The 27,416-nt window shown below is 38.9% G+C and overlaps 1 long non-coding RNA gene across 1 annotated transcript; it reads left to right on the top strand.

Annotated features, from left to right (window-relative positions):
• Window positions 1-15,266: 15,266 nt before the first annotated feature.
• LOC142491968 (uncharacterized) lies at window positions 15,267-26,801 on the top strand. Its single transcript, XR_012800620.1, has 3 exons — window positions 15,267-15,417; window positions 16,453-16,622; window positions 24,234-26,801. It is a non-coding gene; the product is annotated as an uncharacterized LOC142491968 (long non-coding RNA).
• Window positions 26,802-27,416: the final 615 nt, after the last annotated feature.

Raw genomic sequence — 27,416 nt, 5'->3', positions numbered from 1 at the left:
TATATATGATGAAACACACAGAAATATCGCTCAACACTACAAATAATTAGTGTCCTCAAAAACTGTCAATAAGTCATATGTAAATCAAACTCAACAGTGGTGTTAAGGTTGAAATATTTATGAACACAACAAGAAAAGCAGCCTTGTAGAAAGCACACGGACATACCTTAAAGTGTAAACAAATTTTTTTATTAAAGTGAGTAAAACAGGGGATAAAGTTAAAAGGTGAGGGGGGCTCAACTCTACCAAACAATGTGAACCTGGAGGCAAGGGTCTAAACATAGAGCTGACATGCACAGGACACAGGGGGCTCTGTGAAAGCACATCTGTGGAATGAGAACCTACACTGTAGAAAGAAATATCCACATTAAATAGATCACCATACAATCGTTATGATTAGTTGCATGGAGTGGATACAAGGAGAATACAGGTAGCAATGTGAGGTATACATCACCACTCAGTGTAGGGATGTCATGGGCAGAAGGGTAGGTCAGAGCCTCATGTTCAGGTAAGGGAAGGTAGGGGCCCCCCTCAGCAGACTCCCACTCCAACGCGTTTCGACTAGAAACCGTCTTCTTCGGGGAGTCGGTTTCTAGTCGAAACACGTTGGAGAAAGGTCCCACTGGGGGACTGAAACGTCGGTTTTTGTGTCTTCTATCAAATATAGAAAATTCATGATTTAGTTACCTGCGTGCTGTCCCTTGATGTCGTGTTGCAACCGGTATCGTATGGTCTGTTATTGCTTTATGGGATAAGCACCAAAACTTATTTACTTGCATATGGTGTGCCGGCTGTGCATTGGATTATATATATATATATATATATATATATATATATATATATATATCAAAAACAAACAAATAAGCCTGCAACTAACTAGAAAAATAACCCAAAATTGCTTAAATCATAAGTAAATTAAAACTAATAGTTATAATAACCTAATGACGGTGCTGGGAACAGTGATTATCAAAAACAAACAAATAAGCCTGCAACTAACTAGAAAAATAACCCAAAATTGCTTAAATCAAAAGTAAATTCAAACTAATTGTTATAATAACCTAATGACGGTATTGGATTACACTAACTGTTAGTGTCCTTTAAAGCCTGATCGGGCACCATTACTTTAAGCCCACGGACGAAGCAAGGGTGCGAAACGTACGTCGGGCTGTGTTTGTACTCCCCTAGGAACCCCTCAATCTTGCTCTGGATCATTGCTGGATACTTATCTCTGCAATTTATGCCATCACTCAATTCCCCTCTCAGGACTCACATTCTTATCATCTTGTGGTGACTATTCAGTATATCTTGCATAGTTCCTCTACTGTGGTTATTTGTTTTATGTCATGACTTACTGTTGGTGATTGAGTGGTACTTCATTAGTTTATCATTTCAAGCAGCATATAGGTAGAGTACCTTATTATCCAGTTTTAGATCTCCATTTTGACCGGACGGTCTATAGATATTTGAGCAGGTTATAATAATTTTTTGGTTTCACTTACTTTGCACATAATTTTGGTCTTTAGGGCAACTTTAGACTATATTACATTTATATTTTGTACCTAAACCAGAATTTATGTCTCAGGGGTTCCGAGGGGACTGTTTTAATTCATTTTGTGTAATTCATGTATTTTTTCCTTGAATAAATCCTTTTATCATTTATTATTGCTTGAGTGCTTTAAGTGGGACTCTTTTTCTTTTTGTTTGAATATATATATATATATAGTACTGTGTTAGCGTTAGCCGAGCTTAATAATCAAAAACTAAATGCTACAAACACACTCTTACATCACTAACATTCAGGGACCATTTAACACCTCAAGTCATAAATCGCATACAGCAGAGGGATAGATACATTCCAAGATGCACTGTTTTTTTAGTTAAACCTTTCTTGCTTTATCCATTGTAACACAGCCGGAAGAAGAGATCAGTGTATCTTGAAATGTTGAGTTAGTAAAGACACATTTATTGTGCCAATTGGTGTACCTGCTTCTTCTTCTTTTCTTTTTTTTACCTTTCTACATAGTACAGTTTAGTATGTTAGCAGGAGCACCCACTCCAATCTTTTGGATTATTACTATCTGCAAAGCTATTGCAAAAATAGTTTTTATGAGCCTTTGAATCATTTACTAACACCTAGCAGATATTTGTAATTTTCAGCCCATCCTTGCATTTTTCCACACTGGGAGATTGCTAATTGTGTGTGTGTGACTAGAGGGGTGTGTTTAATGCCGATTTGGAGACCTTACCAACTCACTCTTTACCGTTTTGTAGTAAATGAGGGTCACGGTCTTGCACTTCGGATTGATTATGATTATTTTAAGTCCAGCCATCAGCTGCTCTTCAAGTCAGCTCAAATATCGGAAGTTTAACATCAACATCCCACATGAAACATCATCAACAGCAGGACTAACTGGAAAAATAATACTATGATGGTCAGACTACTTCAAACAGAGCATCAGTAAATGTCCACCCATACATGGGGAAATGGCCTTTCAAATACTCACTTTATTTTGGATTCAGGAATTTATAGTTGGAAGACACTTGGGTCTATGTGTCAACATCATAGGGATGCAAGTGCGGGGCAAAAATAGCAGCTCAGAGAGAACATTCCCTGTAAAGCGGGGACATTGATGTGGCAGGTGGTCTGTTTGCTGCAGTGTGAAAGCCTGGAGACTATATGCATAGACTCCTTTGACACAAGCGATCCAATACGGAGCCAATGAACTGTCAAACATCAACATCGATCTGCTAGATTTGTCATAGCTAATACTTCTTCTTCATTACTCTTATTCAAAATCAAACGTGACCCATATGGTAGCAGATGTTATGCATGTGTCAAATGTACCATTAGCCTAAAACATACCAGATACGCCCTTTAAAGTACTCCTCAACAAACACAGCATACAGGACACAAGGTGGGGGGAGATTCAGTCATAATTTATATGTACAATGTTTCTCTTAGTGCTTAGACTGAAAGTGGTTTCCACAATAATCTAATATACCAATCCAAATGCACTGTCAACTGTGTGTGAAAGTAGCAAAACCAACAATATGTTGTAATTACAAACTATAAACGTCACATTACTATATTTCTGTCTCTGTTGCCTAATTACACCATTTTTTTTTTTTTTTACTAAACTGGTTTATGAACATATTATTTTGGTATTCTTGAGACGACTGTAGCTTGCTCCTCTAATATGCAGATATTCTTGTTCTTATGCTGTTTACTAGTACAAATGTGACTTGTCCCCATGAGTGAATGTGTCAGGAATTCGGCCCAAGACTGAAAATAACCTCTGCACACGTGACCTCCCAAATTGATTGATCCTATAAAACCACGTCAATGCATTGAGTGATTTTGCCAACTCTTACGCTGAGATTGGGGTCTTGTTGAATATGACTTTCATAGAGTAGCAGATATATATGTTCAAATAAAGTATATGGTACCAATGAGGCCATCAGTTACGAATTAGAAGACGTTCACCTAGAGAAAAGTCAATATGAAAATTGAATATGTTGCTCAAACTTCTGTTTAGTATAAAGAACAAATAAGACACATCAACGTAACCAGGCCCACGCAGAAGATTTCTTGCAAAATCATGCACCTAGTTAAAAGACAACATCCAGATGATTCTGACCATGAGTATAGCAAATGTCGACAGCCTGTGATGGAAATATGGTGGCTCGGTGGATAACAGCGCTCTTACTGTTTCCTGTAAGGTCTAGGCGAGCAGTTTCACACCTTCCATCAGCCAGACGCGGACTATAAAGTGGACTCTTGAATTAAAATGGCATGTGAAAAGATCAATACCTGGAAGTGATCTGCTGCAGAAGACAGAAGAGGAGGTATGGGACAACAGTAAAGATATCATATATCTACTGGAGTAGGGACTGCACCAATGGTCCTGAACAGAGTGGACACAGGTCATCACATCTGTGATAGGAATGATTGGAAGTCGTTACATTTCCACGCACTTTTTTTTATTTGAAAGAATGCGCATTATATTAGAATGACAGGTTTTACCTAAAAAGAGAATTATTTTCACAAGGGAAAAAAACTCCAGGTCACAGTATGCTGTCATCCATCTATAACACCTTCACTGTCACCATCTCTGATTTGGTCAGTTCCCAAGAGTGATGTCTGTTCCCTGTTATCTTTCTTTTTTTTTTTTTTTTTAGTTATATACACGATTCACATAATATTTCTCTGAAAAGGAAAGAGAAGCGCAGCAATTTATTCCAATGGGTGGTTTTTAAGAAACTGGCAATTTGAAACCGTTGGGTGTTATTTAGTGCAATGCGAAATCAAATGATCCTATTTCTCAAATGACAGTGTCTGTGAGTAGAAGTGAATACTGTGAAATGGTAATTGTCTCCTGATGATATTTCCATTATACCCCATCTTGGCTTTAATGGCATTCGGTCGCGGTGCTGAAAATAAAAGGAAATCAACACAAAACTCAGCATTTAACAAGTTAATTCGAGTAACTAGGATCGGAGTCCTATAGCTCTATTCATGTTGGATTCTGAAGTGGATGAAATCACACGCCAGTGTTTAGCAGTGACAAGAAAGGAACTTTTTACCTCAACCTTCAACTGTGAAACTCCTGTTTTAAGCCCCCAATCATTACACAAAAGTAGTTACAAATGCAGTCACATGCATGCTTCTGTACCTTGACATATAAACTGATTTTCTTTCTAAAAATTACGAAATGCTGTATTTATTACCTTAATGCTACCTTTTAAACACTTTCAAATATTTAATTGGGGGTCAGTCACAGAAGGTATAGGGCCGCATTGAGGAGACACTAATTCTAAATACAATTAAAGTTATGCTTAAAAAATACAGATAGGGTTTGCTCACTAATCAATTGTGTTATCTTGTAGCATATTTCTGTATACCATCTGATACTTATATCACCGGTTTAATAATGTGTGCATGTGCTCATCATAACACTGTTTGTACCATATGGGGAGATAGCATTCTGTTCCTTTAAAATAAATAAAGACATACAATATAAGGTGTTTTATGTTATTGTATTTTTTTCTTTCATTTAGCATGGATTTCAATAGCTTTACATCAGAGATCGTATTACATGTATGTAGTGCATGAGATTTCTGGACCTATTGGGTCTCTAGTGTTATTGTTTAGGGAAATAATGACTATTTATTGGGAGGAATAACCTATTATATATTGTCATACCAACGCATACTGCATACATATTTATTTTCTATACCTAACACAGATAATTGACTTTTACTGAGCATATCGCTTAGTTAAGTATTTTGCATAGTGTGCTAGAAACTTCTTCTCAGGCTAAGTACCTGGTGGATATTTTCTCTAGCTAAGCTGCTAAGTGCTTTTAAGAACAACCGCAAAAGAATCCGATCCCGTGTGATTGATTAATTCATTGAGACAAATTCTGGCAAGTTTCAATATTTGTGAATGGAAAATCCACAAAATATATAAATACATTGTTCATTGATAATATATTTTAAGGTTTCATAAATGATACATTTGATTCTACTTTTGCTGCAAAGCTACTCACAAGTTGTGGTATCAGTTGCTGCTATTAATAACATTTATTGTGTAATGTAAACTTCACAAAACAGTGCTACTCCCATAATACAATGTGTATTGGTAATTGTATTTTTCCATTTTCCCTTTCCAGGCTGATTAATGTGAAAATATCACAATTAACGCGTGCATTTTTACTCAAATCTAACGAGTTTAATATCCTCTTGCCGTTGTAGTCAACAATTTGCAGATGTTGATAGATTTTCAGATGTGTAAGTGCCTCATCTCTTAAATGTAAGGATAGCACAAAAGCAGCAGGATTGACCCAATCTGTTTGTCAATTTCTATTCTAAAGCAGTCAATCAATCCGCATTTTATCTACACTTGTCTTTTCATAATGTTAGGATATATTTTCCTTTGTGTAACACGTTTTGTTCAGCAACAAATTATAACCAATTTCACCTTGTGGAGGTAAAAAAAACCTTCAAAGAATATTTGTTCATTTGAACATTTTTATAATTGTTCACATTCTATGGGAAATGTTATTTTGAACTTCCTAATCTTTGTTCTGTTTCTCTCTTTCTCTTTCCTCCTGCCTCCCCCCCTCTCTCTCTCTCTTTCTTTCTCTCTCTTTCTTTCTCTCTCTTTCTTTCTCTCTCTCTCTAGCCATCTGTCAATATTTCAAATGACAAATTGCTGAAGACACAATCAAAACTACTAAAGAGAAATAAAAAATGGGAGAAGATGTTAGAAACAGAAGCCAGAGACTTACCTTCCAGTTCCAGGCTCCAAGTGATTTTCAATGCTGGGCTGATGTGATGTGATTGTAATAGAAGGGATTTTCCTAGAAGGAATAGAAGGTACTTAAACTTCATGAGGGAGACAAGAGGTTGGTGTCAGGGCATATACTCTATCCTTTTAATTGTTGGATGAATCAATCTCCGTGTTTGCTTGCTTTTGTAGTCAATATCAAATTCTGATATATATATATATATATATATATATATATATATATATATATATATATATATATATATATATATATATATATATATATATATATATATTGTCTGTATTGTATGTATGTATATATGTATGTGTATATATATATATACACATATATATATATATATATATATATATATATATATATATATATATATATATATATATATATACATACACATATACACTATATACATATACACTATATATATATATATACACACACACACACACACACACACACACACACACACACACACACACACACACACACACACACACACACACACACACACACACACACACACATTTCACATGCGAAAGCAGTCTAACGAGTTTCAATGCCTATAAACAGAAACGCAGAAATTATTAATCAGATGCTCGAATTTTAAATTACAATGTATTAACATTACAGTTTGAATCCCCACACTTTACCACAAAAAATAACTCAGTGAACGTGCAAACCTGACAATTTAGGACAATAGGGTTTAAATGATATCACAATGGCTGAGATAGAGACATGGCTGTTTGGCGTGAAAGTGCTCTATGTACAACTGACTGAGTCATCTGGTGCCTACATCTACACGCGGGAGAGAAACAGACTCCCCACAACCTGTGCCCACAATAATAGAGAATAACTCAAATAAGGAAGAAAGGCAAAAGCACAAAATAAAACAAAAAAAAAACAATCTGACATCTATATGTTGAGATTAAAAAGATAAAACCAACACCAACATTGATTTTCCAAGTCACTGATAAAGAATATCTGTTTGAAGGAGTATGTCAAATGTTTTCATATCTTCGTGACTTTTCTGAGCTGCGATATATATCCCAGTGGTTACATTTTGGTCCAAAGTCACAAACCTCCTCTTCTGGCAGTTTAAAGATGTTCACATAAAAAGGTCAGACCCTCAGAGAGACTTGAAGACAGAATTGCAGCATGCTCATTGTGTGTGCTCTGGTCCAGCCTGTGAGCTCTGCACCTCTCCAGTACAAGCCCTCTTCCTGCCTGTATCAGCTCCAGAACAAACGGACCCATTGCTTTATTTCGGATTTTTTTTGTCAAACAGGATTTACACCCACTGCTGACAGAGAAGATTTACTTAGACAGATTGCTTTAAAATATTATAAGTGTTTGTTACAGCTTGAAAGTCAATGTCTCCTTTTTTTGCATGCATTTTTTAAATATGTGTAAGATTAAAGCTACTTACAATTTTGACTGCTTTGTATTAAAAAAAAACCATTAATATAAAAACGTATATTTTCTGTTAGAATACTTCTGTTTAATAATGTTACTTTTGCAGTAATAAGCTTCAAGGTCCTTTCACCCACGTACTCTGTGTTTGCTGTTTCACATTATATGCATTGACTATTTTCTATAAATGTAACAGCTACGCAACATATTCCAATTTCATCATCGGATTCTGGTATCGTTAGATGTTAACTTCACACTGCATACTGTATATTTAGCAGGATTTATTTGACATGTGACACATTTTCTTTAGCACATTTTGGTTCACATGTAACACGTTCAGTTTCTAAAAGTATTATGAGATAATATGTTTATATAAACATAAAACCGCTGTGTGCTCACACACACATGTTTATATTTATAATATGTGTGTTTTATATATATCTATATATATATATATCTATATATATATCTATATATATATATGTGTGTGTGTGTGTGTGTGTGTGTGTGTGTGTGTGTGTGTGTGTGTGTGTGTGTGTGTGTGTTGTAATACATTTTTCACATTCATAATTTGTATGTTTTAAACATATACTAGTTTTTATGAAGCGGGTGCTCTATTCCCCCAAACTGTTGATGATGTACTTATTACCATGACTGCTGCTGAATGAGAGAATAGTATGAACGGATACTAATGATATCAGGGACTTTATATATTACAGACGTATACGTGTCATTTATTCATTGTTTATTATGTGGTTATTAAAAATCAATAGCACTTTAAGATTGATTTTAACAAATAATTCTTACTGCATGTGCTGTATATTTCATATACTGTTATGATGCTGCTCAAAATGAGCTAAAAGTCAACCTATTCATGCATATTAACACCACGTTTCTTATGTAAATAGGAAACTGGTTTCTAAATAGGCACTCACAGATTTATCTATTTTGAGAGGCATTCATCTATAGCTTGAAAAAAAAAACATATTTTACTTCCACAACTTTCCTTCCCTCCCTAACTCAACCCACAGTCTGATTTTTAACATTTTTTTTTTAATCTTAACATGCGGGTCAAGTAGTTATTTTTTTACTTGCGATGGGGAATAGGATAGTTAACCACTTTCAATCCTGATTAATGTCAAGCTCTATGAAGAATGTTCTAAATATGCATGCACTCAAGTGGGTTTCTTTTCCATTCTAATCAACTGTTCCTATTGCTGCAATATAAAGCATTTGGGGCGGTATCTAGCTGTATAACAGCAGTTGTGTGGTCAGTTTTGCAATCAGGGAGTCAAACCGAATTAGAGTTTCTTAGTAAATGCATCACGTTTCTTGGCACCTACCTGTGTTAACACTGCAGCAGATTTGGGGTGTGGTTGTATGGGGAGTGACATTATTGCATAATAATGCTTCTTATTCATAGAATACACTATAGGGTTGATCCTCAGAAGTGCCCTAAATGAGGGCAAATAACGTTACCTTACCTAATTAGGTAATGGACTTTAGTTTTCCTTCATTTAACAGGGATCCTCAAACCCAATCCCATGCATAAATAATGTCCGTTAGCAAAACCACCAACGTTATGTTGCCTGCGTTTCCCAGTACACTGCACATGTGTATTGGTCAAACTTTAAGGTGTGTTATAAAGTTGGCCTATTAACAGAGATTTTCATGTGCATTACCAAAGCTAATGCAAATCTTGTTATAAAATTAGAAATGTAACATTTCTTCACTTAATTATATGGTATATACTGTGATAATGACTGTATAAGGTGAGGGGGTACAATAATGTATACCCATACATACCTCAACAATATTGATTCATATTTCATATAGATTAATGTACAATTAAAATAAATGAAGTAGCCTCCGTCTGAGGATCTCCATTGTTAGGTAAACTGCTCATTAACATAGGATTTGCATATGAGTGAGCCTACGGTCAGTTAAAATGTAAGGGCCCGTTATTTTTAAGGAAAATGTCAGAACATCGTATCCCAAAGCACCTTTTGGGGATATATGTTACGGATATGGATACGTTAAATTGACATTAACGTAACGTTAAAAAATTAGCGACCTGAGGATCTACCCCATAATTCTGCATCTATGGACATTGTGCCATATTCACTAAGTGGTGCTATTCCATAAGACACTTTCTGATTCCGGAAGACATATTCAGACTGATTCCCTTGAATGCACTGTAATGTACAGGGCCACTGACCGCTTTCCTGGGGCCCAGGACCAGAGTTTTGACCGGGGCCCCTTCCTGTGTCAACGGCCTTGCAAGCCCCCATTAATTCCTCTCCTCTCACTCAGTCCCACTCCCTCAATCCCCCACTCCCCACACAATTCAATAAAAACCGCAGGACAATAACCCCCCCCCCCCCCCCCACACACACACACACACACACACACACACACACGCACACACACACACACACACACATAATCCCCCTCCCCACACAATTCAATATACTCCCCTCCCACCACAATTCAATATACCCCCCTCCACACACAATTGAATACCCCCTTCCCACACACACGCACAATACACGTACCTCCCCCCAGCTGCTGCCAAGCCTCTCTCCTGCCGGTGTGCGCTGGAACCTGGGTCCACCCGAAAGTCGCACTCCGCTTATGGGTTGCACAGGTGGCAATCAGAGGCCCACCACAGGTGGGCGAGGCAGGCCAACAGCATCTGGGGAGAGCCGAAGCTCTGCAACTACAGGGATGCGGATGCAGTGGTTGGGACTGACCTCTGGCTGGGCCCAACTTCCAGCTCTGGCCGAACCCAACTTCCGGTGCCGGCAAGGCTCCCCATAGCAGCCGGGCCTGAGACACTCGTCTTATGCTCTCCCCCCCATCGGTGGCCCTGGTTATGTGTTTGCCTTTGCCAGAAAGGGTCTTATTCAGTAGTACCATACCCAAGTGGACCGTCCTTATGCACTTCGCACCCAAATCTGGTGCTTTCTCTGACAAAGGTCCTCTGAGGTCCATTTCTCCCAGCTTTAATGTATTGTATTGGACAATATATGTTTCCGCTACAGAGCACGCGCCCAGCATTCACTCTTCTACTTCTACTCCTGCTGTGAGGCTCCGCCCCCGTACACCGCACGGGTGTAATCAGAGTGCTACCAGTGCTCACCTGGGTTGTATCAGCCACACATATCCAGACAGGCTCCCTGCAGTCCTCCTGACCCGCCCCCATCCCTGATTGGTCAGTCCATCCTTTTCTAGCATCTCTGAGCCCTCACTCATCGCTCGACATAGTCTCTGTATGGAAGTGTTTGGTGTTCTCTCGGTTACTACAGGTTTTGACACGGCTCGTACGACTTCCCCCTTTGGCTCTCGACTTCGGCTCTCCTCGGACTACGTATACTCTGGCATCCCACGATCACGGCTTGGACTTCAACCTTCCTCATCTCTCCGCTCCCTGACCTCGGCAAGGCAATCACTATTCTACTCCCTACCCGGTACCGGCAAGTGTTGTCTACGTTACTTATATCTGGCCTGGCAATGCTTAATACCACACTCCGGACACGCTCCCTTTGCTGCGGGTGCGTGTATTCCTACCTCCCCCTTCAGCACAGGGGACGGGTCTGGTCTGCGGGCAGCACCGGCATAACAACTTGTCAGGATAGAGGAGAGAATGGATGGTGCAAAGTACAGGTGAATCCTTGAGGGAAATCTGTTTGAGTCAGCAAAGACTCTGAAATTGGGGAGGAAATTCACATTTCAGCAGGACAATAACCTGAAGCACAAAGCCAAAGTCACACTGGAGTGGTTGAACAAGAAGAGAATTAATGTGTTTGAGTCGCACAGTCAAAGTCCTGACTTGAATCCAATCGAACATTTATGGCGCGAGTTGAAGACTGCAGGCCATCAACAAACTAATCAGAACTGGATCAATTTTGCAGGGCAAAATGGGCAAAAATGTCACCATCCTACTGGACAAAGCTAGTACTGACCTATTCAAAGACTCATAGCAGTAATTGCTGCCAAATGTGCTTCTACTAAGTACTGACTTAAGGGGCTGAATACTAATGCAACCAGTATTTTTCACTCCCCCCCCCCCTTCGCTGACATTTAACCTCCTCCTAATATAACCGTGTTCAGTTTAACTTCTACAGCTTTGTAGCTTTGACTAAAAATAGTTGGTTTGAAAAAAATACACTTACATTATTTGTAATTCAACAATATATATATATATAGTTTGATTTGTTTTGAATTCTATACTCAACAGAGCCCCATATAGGACTGAGTTAGTCATTTAGCCCACTGTATACCTTAAGGTTTTGTGCAAAATAGTCTTTACAAGGGTCTTGCTCTTCCTTGTGTAATTAATATTTTATATAGTAGAATTTGCATCAAATGTAATAGATATTTCATGCAATTTTCCTCTGCAGATATGATTAAATGCTAAAACAGTCAATCTGGGAGCTTCTCACAAAACCTTTGAAAAAAGGTTATCTGATATATATGTGTTTCTCTGGTGCAAACCTGATGCCACATTGATGCTTAAAAAAGCACACGATTTACATACTTTATATATAAAAAAAATAAAAAGAAATTCCAAGTCATTTTTGACCCTCATAAATCTGGTGCTATTATGCACATCAATATTATGCCAGTTTAGCATCAGGACAGCTATGATAGATCACCTCTTTAATTGTCCAAAAAACCAAGACAATGTATGTGTGAACATGTCTCAGATTGCTTCATTATCAGTGTCTATTAGTTAATATTGTCAGCGCTAATTAGATGGAGAAAAGCCACCAATAAAATTTTTAGGAATTCCCCCATTGCAAAAAGAAAAGTTGCTTAAAATTCTGCAAATCCAATACTATATCAAATGTGGTGTGCCACTGATTTCCTTGTGTTCTCTTTATTTTTTCTAAAAAGGGAGATTTCAAGCAAATTTGATGCATCTTGCCGCCTATAACCACCTTTTCAGAAGTGGTAGTGCTTTATATGTTCACTATAAATGATTGAAATGCTTGACCTATAGATTATAGAGTCCCAGCACTCCCATGAGAAAGGTCCTGTTCTTAGGACCGAAACGTCGGGTGATTGTGCCATGTTTCCTTGAATACACTTTTGACACAGGATTACCTTGAGTGCTGTCTCTTCTTTGCTGTGGTGTCCTGGGATTCGAGGTCTGCCTGGTAAGGAACTATTTATCTACACATTACCTATGGGACAAGCACCTGCATTTTAAGATTATATGTGAGTGCCATCTGACAAATTTTCCTATATATATATATATATACACACATATACACATACACATACACATACACATACACATACACATACACATACACATACACATACACATACACATACACATACACATACACATACACATACACATACACATACACATACACATACACATACACATACACATACACATACACATACACATACACATACACATACACATACACCATAATACTGAGTTAAGTTAGGGTGAGTAAAAAAAGTGACAAAAACCCTCCACAGCAAAGCAAATATGCAAATGTAAATACAACTGTATGCTCATCTGCATGTCTTAGGCAGGTCTGCAACCCCGCCTTAACTCAGTATTATGGTTGGCCTATCCTTTAGCTTCTTTGCATACCCAGTTAACCAGCCCCACACTGATGAGACCCATTAAGGTCGAAACAGCTGTCTGTGGGTGGTTTTCTGGGTATGCACCACAACCCTGGCTGTGCTCAAAGCTGTGACCGTGCAGCAAGCTTAAGCCTATAGGGAACCATGTTAAAAATGGTTTTTGAAGCAAAAAGTGGCACTGTGTGCTCATTTGCATGTCATTTCCCAGAATCCCTTGCTGCAGTGGAAGTGCTGTGTGCTGGGTGATAATGGGGAAAGGCGGGGTTGAAGACATGCAGATGAGCATACAGCTGTATTTACATTTGTATATATATATATATATATATATATATATATATGTATATATGTATATATATATATATATATATATATATATATATATATATATAGGGTTTTTTACCCACCATAACCTAAATGACAGTGGTGATTTCCTAGTCTAGTCTCAAACCTGCTAGCCATTAAGACCAGCCTCACACTGATGATACCCATCAAGGTTGAAACATGTATGTGAGTGGGTCTAATGGCTTTGCATCTCATCCCAGCCTCTGTCTAAAAGCTATGTTTAAAACAGCATGCATTGGCTTGAGGATTGGCTTGTGTAATAGGAGCTTGAGACAAAAGGTGGCACTGAGTGCTCATTTGCATGTCATTTCCCAGAATCCCTTGCTGCAGTGGAAGCGCTGTATGCTGGGTGACAATGGGGAAAGACAGGGTTGCAGACCTGTCTAAGACATGCAAATGAACATACAGTAATATTTACAGTTGCTATATATATATATATATATATATATATATATATATATATATATATATATATATATATATATATAAATAAAATGACAGATACTGCATAAATACACATATCTAGGGAAAAATGTAAAAAAAAAAAAATGATGTAAGCCCAACTGGCATATTGGGGAGGGGAGGAAGTGGGGAAAAAGGGGAAACAAAAAAAAGGAGGGGGGTGAAGTGACACCAATAGTAAGACAACCCCAGAGACGGCTGCCTGTGTTCCAAATCTATAAAAGCAGCAAATCAAAAATAGCAGCTTAGATCAAGTTCTTTATTCATCCCCCCTGGGATTAGGGTGCCCAATGTCCTTATCCATCTAGACTCTTTCTGTAGTAGCTTTCGAGTCAGATGACCCACTCGCCGATACTTCTCCATACTGTATGACTTGATAACGGTCACTATAACCCTCCAAATAAAACGTTAGTTGACCATCCCCATCACCTCCACAGACCATTCGATTTGGAGGCTGTGCCGTTGTCCGTGACCATGGAAGGGTGCTGCTGAGGTAACCCCCCCACAGCGCCCTCTGGTCAAAATGTTGCATCTAGCCAGAGAACCTTCCTTGACCTTTGAGATCTTCTCCCACCTCGGCCCTTCTCTCAGCCTTGAACCTAAAATGCACTAATTTGGGGATCATTTGCTTCATTAGAACTTTATTTGACTTTCATTCCAACTCTTTAGTGTGCTGGTTTGTGTATACACTTCATTTAGTGACTATTGTTTTCGCATCCGTGCTGCTCTAGGTTACACTTAGTTTACACTACACTTTGCTCTGCAAGGTTTGTTTGATTATCATTGGTCACCATAGGGTTTACTCGGTATGGGGGGCCCTGTATTAGTTCCTTTTAGTAGTGCATCTCCATTGTGTAGTAGGGTCCCCCTCATCATGCTATCCCCACTAACCCACTGCTTGTCTTCCCTGTGGTTACTTCATTTACGTGGGGTGATTGGATACATGGGTTGCTGAGGCGATCGCGTGTGCATTCTCTGGGAAGCTATCTGGTAGTTATGGAAACCACAGATAGAGCACTCTCCCATCCCACGGTAAGAGCGGACCCGTCAGCACCCATGGGGCGGGGCCTGCGTGTGACATCAGACGCCGGAGAAGCCGCAGCTTTCACCTTGATCACCCTGCAGTTGAGATGTATCACACAGCCACCTATAGGAACTGCTGAAGGGGATTGTCTCCGCCCACCCGGCTAGTGTGCGGACCGCCTGCCTTCAAAGATCTCAAAGCAGCTGGTACACATTGCTGGCAGTTGCTCAAACGGACTGACAACTCTGATTTTGTAATGTATGGCCTTTGCATTGTTCGTTCTATGAGGCACAGTGGCTGTTTCTGCTTTATCGTACCAGACTGACATTATCCATTAAGGAGCATTAGCTTGAACCACTTACCACTGCGACTTCTGTACAGAGGTTTAGTGTTACCTTAGAGGCCATACTTTGAATTTCCTTCTAGCCTGCCCATGCTATTTGATCTCTACAGGGTGTTCCCTGTTACAGTGATCTTCATGCTTCTTAGAATTTGTTAGATCCATCTGGTGCAGTTATCCTATTTTTACGGAGGGAGACTTTTGTCGTTTGGGTCAAAGGGAAGTACCATGTGTCCCTCTTGAGAGGCGCCATGGTAACGAGCCTGAGGACGGGGCATTTAGCCTCGAAATGTTGCCCCCTTGTTTCCGCCACATCTGCTCCCTGTATTGCCCTTTTTTGGCTTTTGTTTTCCCTATTCTTTCCCCCCACCCCTTTTTTTGTTTTCCCTTTTTCCCCACTCCCCTCCCCCATGTGCCGGTTAGACTTACAGGAGGACCCCGGGCATGCGGCGGGTTCCGTTCTATGGGCCCGCCGCAAAGCAAAAATCGCCGGAAGGCGGAACCGGCGATTTTCGGAATGTGCGCATGCGCATACTGGCAATTCCCCCCTTCTGTGCATGCGCAACCTCCGTTCGGCGCGCACAACCTCCATTCTGCGCATGCGCACCCTCATCAACCGCCCGTTCTGCGCATGCACGACCCCTGACTTACCCATTCTGCGCATGCGAAGACATGGCAGCCCCCTTCTCGGTAACGCCGTATCAGCGGATCGCCGAGAAGCGGGGCCTTCCTGTACATTATTTTTTGTACATTTTTCCCTAGATATGTGTATTTATTCGGTATCTGTCCCTCTTTTAAATTGTTTAGTTTTCAATACAATTTACATTTTTGATACAACAGTGTTGAAATATTATTTCCTACATTTACTTACGGTTTGAGTGCTAGGAACACCTACCATTTGAATGTATGTTAACGTTTGATATTTTATTCGTTTCATTCTCCCATTGTACTAGGGTACAGAATATACTGAGGCATTTTAAATAAAGGATAATAGTAATAATTGTCTGAATGTTGCCAAGAAAAAGCACATCTCTGGATCGGACTTTCAATGGTGCTCGACCTGTAAGAATGTGGAATGTTACAGAAACAAGTGTGTACCATCGTGGATTCTTTTGGTTTGCATGTAAGTTATGGATTCAATTGACAACAAAAAAAGCCAAAAGAAAGCAAAGGCAATGTATAAGAAAATAATTTTTTTGTCTGAATAAAGCCCTTATTCAATATGCTGTGAAGTGGTCTCTCCCGTGCAGGAGAAGATTTCGGCTGCTTAGAGCAAGAATGAAATGTACAATTGTAGTGGGATGTTAGGTTGTTCTGTACAAGAGGGTGGTGTATTAAAGTCATATATTGGTCCTTTCTTAAATACTGTATATAATCTAAACTAAAGTACGGTTAAGGGGATCTATGTATCAGACGCTTACAAAAGTCCTTACTTTGTCACAAATTGCCCTGTATTATATCTCTGATGACAAGCGACTATGTATTATTTGTCTGTGCTCCACATTCCTGTATGTCAACAGTATAAATAATTCTCATACATATGGTAAAAATCACACAAAGAAAATGTTATTTTTAGATGCCAATGTTTCAGTGCAGATCCCCCTATTCCCACATAGGGTCACAGATTTTTAAAATACACATGCAATTTTGTTTTTAAAGACCCATACTGGATGACACCAAACTGACACCACCGTTTGCTTTGGGGTTTTAGTCTGTAGCGGTTTTCCCAAGCTGTGCTTAAAGCAGCAGCCCCCCTTAACTATACCCCCATCATTTTACAGGATGAGTAACCGGGGAGTCCACCAGAGCTGAACCTCTGTATTTTAATCTCTGGGGACTCTCAGGTGCCTGAGATATTTACTGGTGAAGTTATTTCTTGTTTTTTAAGGGGGATTTAAATGGCCACCCAAACAGGACGCCACCTACCAATGATGTTGCTACTGCCCGGTGCGCTGATATTTAGTGACAATTTTGTGTCCCTGGAGGGAGATTGAAAGTATCTCTGAAACTGGGGGGGGCAGGGGGGATGCCAGAGCTTAAATAGCTCAATTCAGTTCTGGGGAGACACCCATGTCCCCATCCTGTAAAACAAAGGGATGGGAAGGGGGTAAAGAAAAATACCACTTAGTTGGGATTGCAGCTTTAAATTGGTGTCTGTAGGTGGGTGATCCAATTGGTCTCATTACATCCTTGGAGCATCTGGCTGATGTAAAAAAAATATTATATAGGTGTATTTATTTGTCATGGATTTTTTGACATAGTATAAAAAAAATTATACTTTTTTTTTAGCATTATACTTTAATTAGCACTTAAAAAGGAAATCCAAGAAAATGAGACTGACGTTTTCCTTTTGGTCACTTCAAAGTATCAAATAAAGCAGCAATACAGAAAAAATATCAGCACGCACAGGGAAAGGAAAATTAGCAGACACACTGCTATACTGTATGTATGTGAACAATAGAGCAACGTATCAAGGCCCCCTGGCCCCTTCGTCAGGCCTGTATAAATCTAGCGGTATAGATGTAGGATCATAGCACCTCCAGCTGAATAATATAAGACAGGGCGAGGGCTAGTTCATTTTATTTTTTGTTGACATATCCATTCTGATGTGTTGTTCATATATGATAAGCCACAGAAGAGTCATCATTCAGTAAAGTAACGAGATCAGACAATTTCAGACAGCAATAAAAGGGATAGGAAGATGTATTATATTTTTTCTGTATGTTTTTCTAATGTACCTTCCCTATACATATTGTTTTTTACAATCATACTACAATTAACACAATTGTTAAAATATGACATTTTTATTTCACTGTAGTCATTAATATAAATTGCTACAAAAATAGAGCATCCATTCTTTTTTTAACCAGTGAATAGATATGTTAAGTTAAAGCCACTATCAGGCTGTTCTTACAGTGTAAAAAATGTTAGTACTTTTTCTTTTACCCCCTACGGCTTTAAGCCCAATAAATTAATTCTAAACACTACTATGTATTACAACAAACGAAAAAATTCCAGTGTAACTACATTAAAATTTTTTACAAGAGCTCCTGCTTTATAAAACCTAACATTTGTTTTCTAAAACCACACAAATAAACCAGTTTAACCAACGTGAAAATGATGAAAACCACACATGCCTTATACCATGTATTTATATAATTTTTATCTATTTAATTATTACATATATATTTTAAAGGAGCAATCCATGCAATATCCTACATGGAGAACAAAAAGAACGATTCCTGTGCTCCTACCAATTAGGCTAAACTAAAATAGTGGTCTCATGAATAAGGGTTATTTAGTTAAACCCTTTGGCCAAAGCATTATAAGCCTGCAGCCAACATCAAGGCATAACCGAATTTGCAGGTACCTACACTGAATATATGTCATTATTGTCCCATGGACTAGTGAAAAATGTGAGAAAGCCCTGAAGGGGTTAAATAAAGCATATGCTTTTGTGAGTAGTGCAATTAAAAGCTGGCCAACGCCAGTATCATAGTTACCTTACTATAGAGGTAAACTGTGCGTGCACAAATTCCCTGGTGTAAATATAATAAAACTTATATATATTCCTTTCTGTCAGCATATGCTTTATTTAATCCCTGCAGGGGTTTGGCCAAAGGTTTTAACAAAATAACCCTTATTCATGAGATCACTATTTTATTTTAGCCTAATTGGTAGTAGCGCAGGAATCATTATTTTCTATATGTAAGGCCTATCTTTTTACTAGCGGCAAACTTCTATAGGGAGGAGCGCGGTAATATGTACAATATCCTACGTGGGGTTCAAAAGGAAAAATGAGTTCTGTAGTATTAGATAATACTTACTACATTTTTTCAAATTCAACTCTTAATGCCATTTTGTATGAGTTTTAATACGATGAGCATCTGTTTATTTCTATAGCAGGTTTTAGCACACCTCCCCAGCAGTGCAAGATCTTTGTAACACTTTCCTGTTTGTGATAAATTGTTCCCAGCAGTTTGAGCTGCAAACTGTAACAATAGATAATGTTACCTTAGTAATATAAGAATACATTGTAGCTGCTGAGTTGCACTGACTGAAGGATTGATTGAAACTGTAAGGCAGCCATTGAGCAAACCCTGGGAAGCAGGATATTTGCTGATCGATTACGGGCGAAGAAATCAATGGACAGATTAGGTAATTTGTTTTCAATATAAGTAATCAAAGGCTGCATATATTAAAACACCTCCTGACGAAACACGCAATGCGAAACGCGTTGAGGTCAGGAGGGGCTGCGATGTGAGCGCCTTTGGTAGAGAGAGATACCGGTAGCAGAGAGGAACTTTCAGCCAATGGAGAAGCGCGGGTCCGGACCTGTAACATCTGTGCCCACGGCTTGACTTCTGGAACGCCCGGTTTCCACCTATCCTTTATAGATAGTTGTAAGTTCACATTGTTTTATTGTAATTGTTCATTGTATTGTTTGGTCCATTCGTGGGACTATTATATATCATACATTGATAATGCTTCTCAGTGCACCATAGCTCTATTTTGTAAAAAAAAAAAAGTATTTATAATAATTTTGATATACTTTTTTTAAAGTGCATCGTGGACGGCCTCTTTAAATGATTGCTTATTTATATAGCGTCAACATATTCCGTAGCGCAGTACAATGGGGGAACAGAGTGGTATCAATTAAATAAAACAGAATGACATACCAAATCAGGAAAAGCAAGCGCAAATAGAAACAAAATGTAATGAAAGCCCTGCCCATAATATACTATAAATGTAATTAATAATTGAAATCATTTTTGTTCAGTTTTGCAATTTTGTTAGTATAGAATATTGATCATTATTACACCTCCCGTTTACTGGTCCTATCATACAGAATTTACTTATTTTTTTCTTCCCCAACTATTACATTTCTCGAAAGAATGGAAATTCGCTGACAGAATATTATTTCCAAGGCTAGCATGGGAATGTATTTGTTTCTGGCAGATGAATGTGCATGTATATAAAGGGACATGATTCAAAGGTATCAATTGTGTGCTTCAGTGGCATGATGTAATGATGCCAACACGCTCGCTTGGTGTATACACAGAAGAAATTAGCTTATATACAAACTGAAAGTCCCAGCTGCTGAACACGTTGTCCTTCGACATGTCTTTGTAAAGCACTGAGCATATGTTTTCTAAATGAAACGCCTCTTCCTTTCAGCAAACTGGAGTGGCTCACTATTCATATCACAGTGCAAGGGCCACAGTGCTGAAAACAAGATATTGGTGTCCATTGAATCAGCACGCAAGCACTAGATAGAAACACTTTTTTTTCTGCTGATGGCTATTTAAATGAACTGGATATTAACTCATGCACATCCCACATTCTCTTTGAGAGGTTATCTTCTTCCTACGAATGCTACATAATGTGCACAGACACAGCCACTCCAGACATGGAGTAGTTGGGGCTAGCGAACCATTTTCATATTAAAGCCCTGAATAAAAGCAGCAATAGGCACGGCTTAATACATGTCTTTATTTATAAGGGGCAACTGACATGTTCTTATTTTTTTCCTTCTTAATCATTGATATCACTTTCAAAGATATATTTGATAGAAGATAAACATTTGAACATATACATGTGCGAGTAACATTCTAAAACATAAAAAAAAGAAAATGATCATTAAAGAGAGAGGGAGAAAAAAAAAATGTGTTTGCGGGCTGGGGAAAAATGGTGAAAGAGGCCAGATTTGTACCCAGTTTCATATATAACCATGTGAATGTAGTGCAGTAAAACTTAAACAGCCGGTCTCTCTTAGCTGAGCAAGTGACCAAGCTATGAATTTAAATGGTTCCATTAGCTTTTTTTTTTTAAAACGTTATCAGGTAACTGCTTGATATATTGTTCCCATCTAGTTAAATATTACATGCTGGGAGACTAATTTTTGACATTACATCAAATGTTTCATTTACCACGATTGTGAATAAGATTATATTTAGTTGTCAAATAGTTGGGGGAATGTTATGAAGCCATTTAGCAAGAATTGCCTGATTGGTATCCAAAAGAATCATATCAGCGGCTACCATTGGTACATACGCCTCTCCGTGATTCCAGATTACCAAAGAACATTAATATCTGCTCCATGATTCAAGAGTACCACATAAAAGCTCAATAATATCTGCATAGCCCCACGCTTAAGATGGGCAAAACCTTCCAAGTTCAATATATTCATGGAGGGTGGAAAAGTTGCAAATATGTCACCAACACTTATTTCCTCGTAGAAATCCATATGATTCACCAATTTTGTTGACTTTTTCCAGTTTTGCTAAGGCAGAAAATGTTTGCATAAGGAAGAATGTGGAATAAAAATGGCAAACATCATTTTGATGGCAAACTTTCTTGTTCATAGCTCCTTGGACTTTCATGACACAAAGTGGGACAACTTCATACATTTCTGATATTCAGCTGCAATGTTAGACAATGTTCAAGAGCTTATAATGGCAAAATAAGATGATGGTGAGGCAATTAGGGATTTTGACCTATGATCCTCAGGCAGGAGTTGACCACCAACGACCTTTGAAGAGAACAAAAGACAGAGGTGCCCAATGCTACATCAAATTGACAAAACATATATGGTAATAAGTATAAATACTTCAATTATAATATTAATTACTTGGTTATTTAGTTAAACCCTCCGGCCAAAGCATCGTAAGCCTGCATACCACGTCAAGGTAAACAAAATTAATGCAGGTCCTAACACTAAAACTGTGAACCCTTCCTTTTACCTCTGTATGAGGGGAAGCAACTACAGTGAGTCTTGTCCATTCAGCAAAATGCCAGAACCTCCCAAGTTAAAAAGGTGGGGAGGGGTGAGCTCTAGGGGGGGGTGCCACCTACCTCCATTTAACTGTTACCAGTCAGAAATTGACTTTTGAAGAGGGCAACAAAATATTGGAAACAGGTAATCCCCTACAGCAGCAGACCCCTTTATTCAAACCACCTCCAAGGAAAGTTACTGGAAATGGTTGGGATTGCTGCTTAAAGAAATAAGAGATAAAGTAATGCCAGTTTTTAATGTCAAGGTACAGAGAACATTTTTTCTGTGTTTAACAGAAAGTAATAGGAGTATTTACATAGAGCTTTACAAAGTTTAGGGAACTAGTCACTTGATAAATATAATATAGTATTACATATAGGTAATGGACTTGGCTTTGCACATCAAGTTCAGTAACTTGTTGACAAGTGGCATTTCTTCATATGCTTCTAACCAACAATATACAACTTGTTTACATTCACAATCTCAGTATATCAGCAATTTGTGTAAGAGTTGAAAGCAGCAGTCAACAATGATCGCCCTTTTTTGCAGTTTTTTTTTTTTTACTTGCTTTAAAAGATCACTTCCTGCATTTCGAATGCTGTATTTTCTTTTAATCTATTGCTTTGTTTGTGAGATATAAGCGTTTACAATTTTAAGTGTCCGGGAGGTTAAAATGAGCTCTCCCCAGAGCCCAGTTTAGTCTAAAGGTTACCATAGTAGCCTCAGAAACTAGAGATTAGAAAAGGATTTCTAATACTAGGAAAACATAAAAAGCAGGACATGCTCAGGGGCAAAATGCTAACATTATATGAGAAACTAATATGGGCTTCTGGAGGGGGGTGGGGATATTTTATGGAATATTTTTTCCAACAGAAAGAGAATGAAAAATCTAGGGCCTCCTCCAACTTTTGCTGCACCCTCAGACTTGTTGACATTAATGGTATAATCTGAGATCTTACTAAAGTTATATACCAGTAAATACATTTTGTACATTTGGCATGGAATTACAGGGTTCATTAATGTCAAAAGAATATCAACTGTTTATAAACTCAGTTCGTATTCCGTCTGGACTAAGGTGATTCCAGAGATGTCAGGACTGCTCTTGATACTAATAACCAATGGCGCGATAGCCAATACGAAAATCAACAGGGAATGAGGACATTCCTGGATTGTACCATTGGATAAAGGGAAAGGGTTCGGATGTATTGCCCACTGTATTCACCCTCGCAGATTGGGATCCATAGAGAGTCTAAATAACTCCAAAATAAATGGTCATCAATACCTTAAAAATGTACTGCCAGTTTAACTTGTTCAAGGCCTTCTCTGTGTCTAAAGAAGGAAGAATTAGGGGAATTTTCTTGGACCACACATAATGAAGAAGATCAACATTTATTCTAGTGTTGTCTGTTGATAGCCTCCTGGTATGAAATCCACCTGGTCAGGGTATACCGGTGAAGGAAGGATCTCTCCCAACCGTTTTGCCAGTATTTTAGCATATAATTTTGTGTTTTTTATTACCGGTAAGTAAAGACATGGGTCTATAATTCAAGCAAATATTATGATCTTTTCCTTCCTTAGGAACAGTGACTATGGTCTTTTGTAGCATCTCAGAGGGAAGTTTAGACAAAGAAATACATTTATTGAACAAAAGACCAAGATGAGGGGATAGTATATCTACCAAAGACCTATTTATTTGAAAAGCCATCTGGGCTTTGGGATTTTGAGATTTAACATCTTTAAGGGCAGAGGTGATTTCTTCCTGTTTTATAGGAGAACATAGATTTGCTAAGTCTGTTTCATTACTCTTGTGAAGAGACATTACTTAAAAATGTATCACTAAGTTCAGCTTTTACCTGATCAGTGCCCCCATTTGTATTTAAATTGTAAAGATTATAATAATATTGTGTAAAATTGTTCATTTCAGTTGGATTGTAAACTGGGTCCCCTTTTTCTTTTCAGCACTTCTCATGTCTGGCGAGATGATATGGGGATTATTTTCTTATATATTCCAAATCCCTGGATGGAGCCAAGATGAGATTCAACTTCTCCACTAAATCACCAAACCATAATCCATTGAGTTTATCATTTTTTATGTTAAGTGACATAAGTGCATAAATAACTGCTTCAAAGTATAGGAATATAAGACTTTACTTTTCAACCACTGTCCTTACACCTGCTGTCCAAAACAAAGTCACTGAATGCCTCTCTGCTGTATCATCCTGGATGTCCCTCTGAAACATGTCAAAGTTGTAGCTCCTCATACATCCTCCCATGCCTGACCCTACTGCCCCTTGTCCATTACTGTTGGCAGCACTATCATACACCCAGTATCACAAGCACGCAAGTTCAGGTGTCACATTTGACTGCTCCCTCACATTCACAACATTGTAAAGATACGCCCTTTCCTCTGTCACACTATTGCTAAAACTCTAAAGCAGGCTCTCATTCTCTCTCGTCTCGACTATTCTAACCTTCTACTGTCCAGCCTTCCTTCCTCTCCTCTGTCTCCCCTTCAATCTATCCTAAATGCTGCTCCTAGAATCCCTTTATTCACTAATAAATCTGTTTCAGGGTCTCTCCTGCTGAAATCCCTCTCCTGGCTTCCTATTAAATCCCGTATTGCTTACAACATTCTCCTCCTCACTTTTAAGGCTCTTCTACTCTTCTGCCCCTTTTCTACTCAGCCATAATTTTTCACTATACACCTGCCCAACTCTCGCGTTCTGCTCAAGGATATCTTCTGTCTACCCCTTTTGTATCAAAAGCCCTCTCCTGCCTAAAACCTTCTTACTCACGGCTCAACTCGAATGCCCTTACCCAATATCCAACTAGCACCCTCTCTTTCCTACCTTCAGGGCCCATCTTATAACACACCTCTCTAATGACGCATTTAGGTAGCTCTCTAGTCTGATACTATACATCGCATATGCATTTACCATGACCCCTTGTAGACGCACTTACCATACCACTCTCCTACTGCTTCTAAATTCTACCTACTTACCAATCAGATTGTAAGCTTTTCGGGGCAGGAACTCCCTTTCCTAATGTTACTTTTATGTCTGCCGCGCTTATTCCTATAATGTCTCCAATTATCATGTCACGTGTGTTACTGCTGTAAAGCGCTATATACATGGACGGCGCTACACAAATAAAGATATACATACATACATACATACATGCCTTCTGAGGATGGATTGCTGCATTTTTTAAGTGAAACCTCTTTGCTGGTACCTACACTGGCGACACATTTTATTGCACTGCGGCCAGTTCCGCAAGCCGGGAGATTTCCGGGCTTGCTAGTGGCATCACCTCGGCGTGCCGCGCGTCACCGATGCGCGTAGAAAAATTTTGCTGGCACAAATTACCTTCATGGTGACAGAAGTAGTCACAGAAGTGACGTAACAGTGGGCAAAAGAGGCCGTTGGCGCGCGTCACTGTGGGCAAAAGAGGCCGTCGGCGTGCGTCACTGTGGGCAAAAGATGCCATGCGCATGCGCAGCAGCCACGGCTCAGTGCGCACATGCGCAGCAGCCCCCGGCGCTGGGTGCATGTACATGAGCAGCAGCAACACCGGCACACTTTTGAAGAAGGAGACAGAGATACACACACAAGGAATTCACAGTTAGTATAAGTATAACTATACATGTGCAAATAGCTAAAACACGGGGTGTGTGCGCTTTGTCACTGAAATTGTGTTTTGATTTTTAATTAAAACATCACCATCACAAATACAATTTCTGTGACAAAACAGTGACAAAAGACAAAGAAGTTTCACTTAAAATGCGCGTGCTCGGCACACACACACTTTTTTTATTTTTTTTAATCAATCTGATTTATCACAATATTACATACAGTAAAAATAAGATAAGCCATTGAGAGCCGCTAGAACCACCCCAAAGATAGAGCAGGATAACGTTCCACTCCTCATCTTTCCGGACTTAGCTCAAATCACGCTGAATAAGCGGAAAATGTTCGCGCAGATCACCAACTCACTGCGGAACAATAAAATCCGCTATCGCTGGGGTTTCCCGTGCAAACTATTGTTCACTTATCAAGAAACGATGTATATTCTACTCTCACCAGAAGAAGGTGAGGAAAAACTACGATCATTGGGTCTACTCGAACCAGAGGATCCGGAGGCCTCTCAAAGACCCTGTCATTCACCTAAGGCACAACGGCAGACATGGGTGGCAACTCCAACCTCTGGGCGAGCAAAGACCCAACCCACTTGAAAAACTAGAGCTGGATTCTTACTTAACACCCATTTAAGATGGCAGGCAAGCCAAAACGTGGTCTGGATATAATATACTAATCGAGTCGCGGCCCACTCCAGCAACCCACCTAAAAACTAATCAACGGTTGCGGTACCTGGAACACATCTTCCAACTCGACCAAGCCACAATGACCACGACAACCTACACATCAAGAAGTTGCCGAGTTTAGTTTCTAAGTTTCTAAAGCGTGCAAGTTCCAAAACCCAGGTTATTTCTTTGTTCACTGTGAAACTGTTCTCCCTAGTTACCCACAAGTTCGAGTCATTCAAAGTTTAAAAATCAGTTTGAACGAATCCGAACATTTAAAGGGTCTGATATACAATGTTTGTTTGGAACTGTTTTCTAGATAACTTATTATATTATAAAATATAATTTTATCTTTAATCTTTATTAAAGATTCTTTGTAATATAAGTCTTAGACCGATATGTTGTGTATAATAGAATTGGTCTCCCAAAGTTCAGCTACTAACTCTTTATTACAGACTAAAATATTAAAGGTTACGTTTTAGGTAATTTTTTCCATGTTATTAATCCCTCTCCCCCTGTAGACTACGAATGCAGAATCTGCCAAACTATAGCTGCCAGCCAACCTTACTTAATGCTTTTAAAATTGATAAAGGAAATGTTGATGTAAACAGTTATAACGTTCTATGCCCCCCATTCTTGCTTTTATTTCCCTGATGTGTAAGATCACACACACAACCCACCCCGTACTCTTTGGGGTGATTTTGTTTTCCCTTTTCGAAAGGCTTAGCTCCTAAACAAAGGAGCACTGCGGCGCTGAGCCGCTGGGCCACTGCCCGCCCCCCTCATGTTCATTTAACCTGTGAGGGCAAGAGACTCGCACCACGGGTGCCACTTTGGCTGGT

The sequence above is a fragment of the Ascaphus truei genome, chromosome 4, assembly GCF_040206685.1.
Source record: "Ascaphus truei isolate aAscTru1 chromosome 4, aAscTru1.hap1, whole genome shotgun sequence".
Classification (NCBI taxonomy): Eukaryota; Metazoa; Chordata; class Amphibia; order Anura; family Ascaphidae; genus Ascaphus; species Ascaphus truei.
This window is presented reverse-complemented; position numbering and strand designations above follow the sequence as displayed.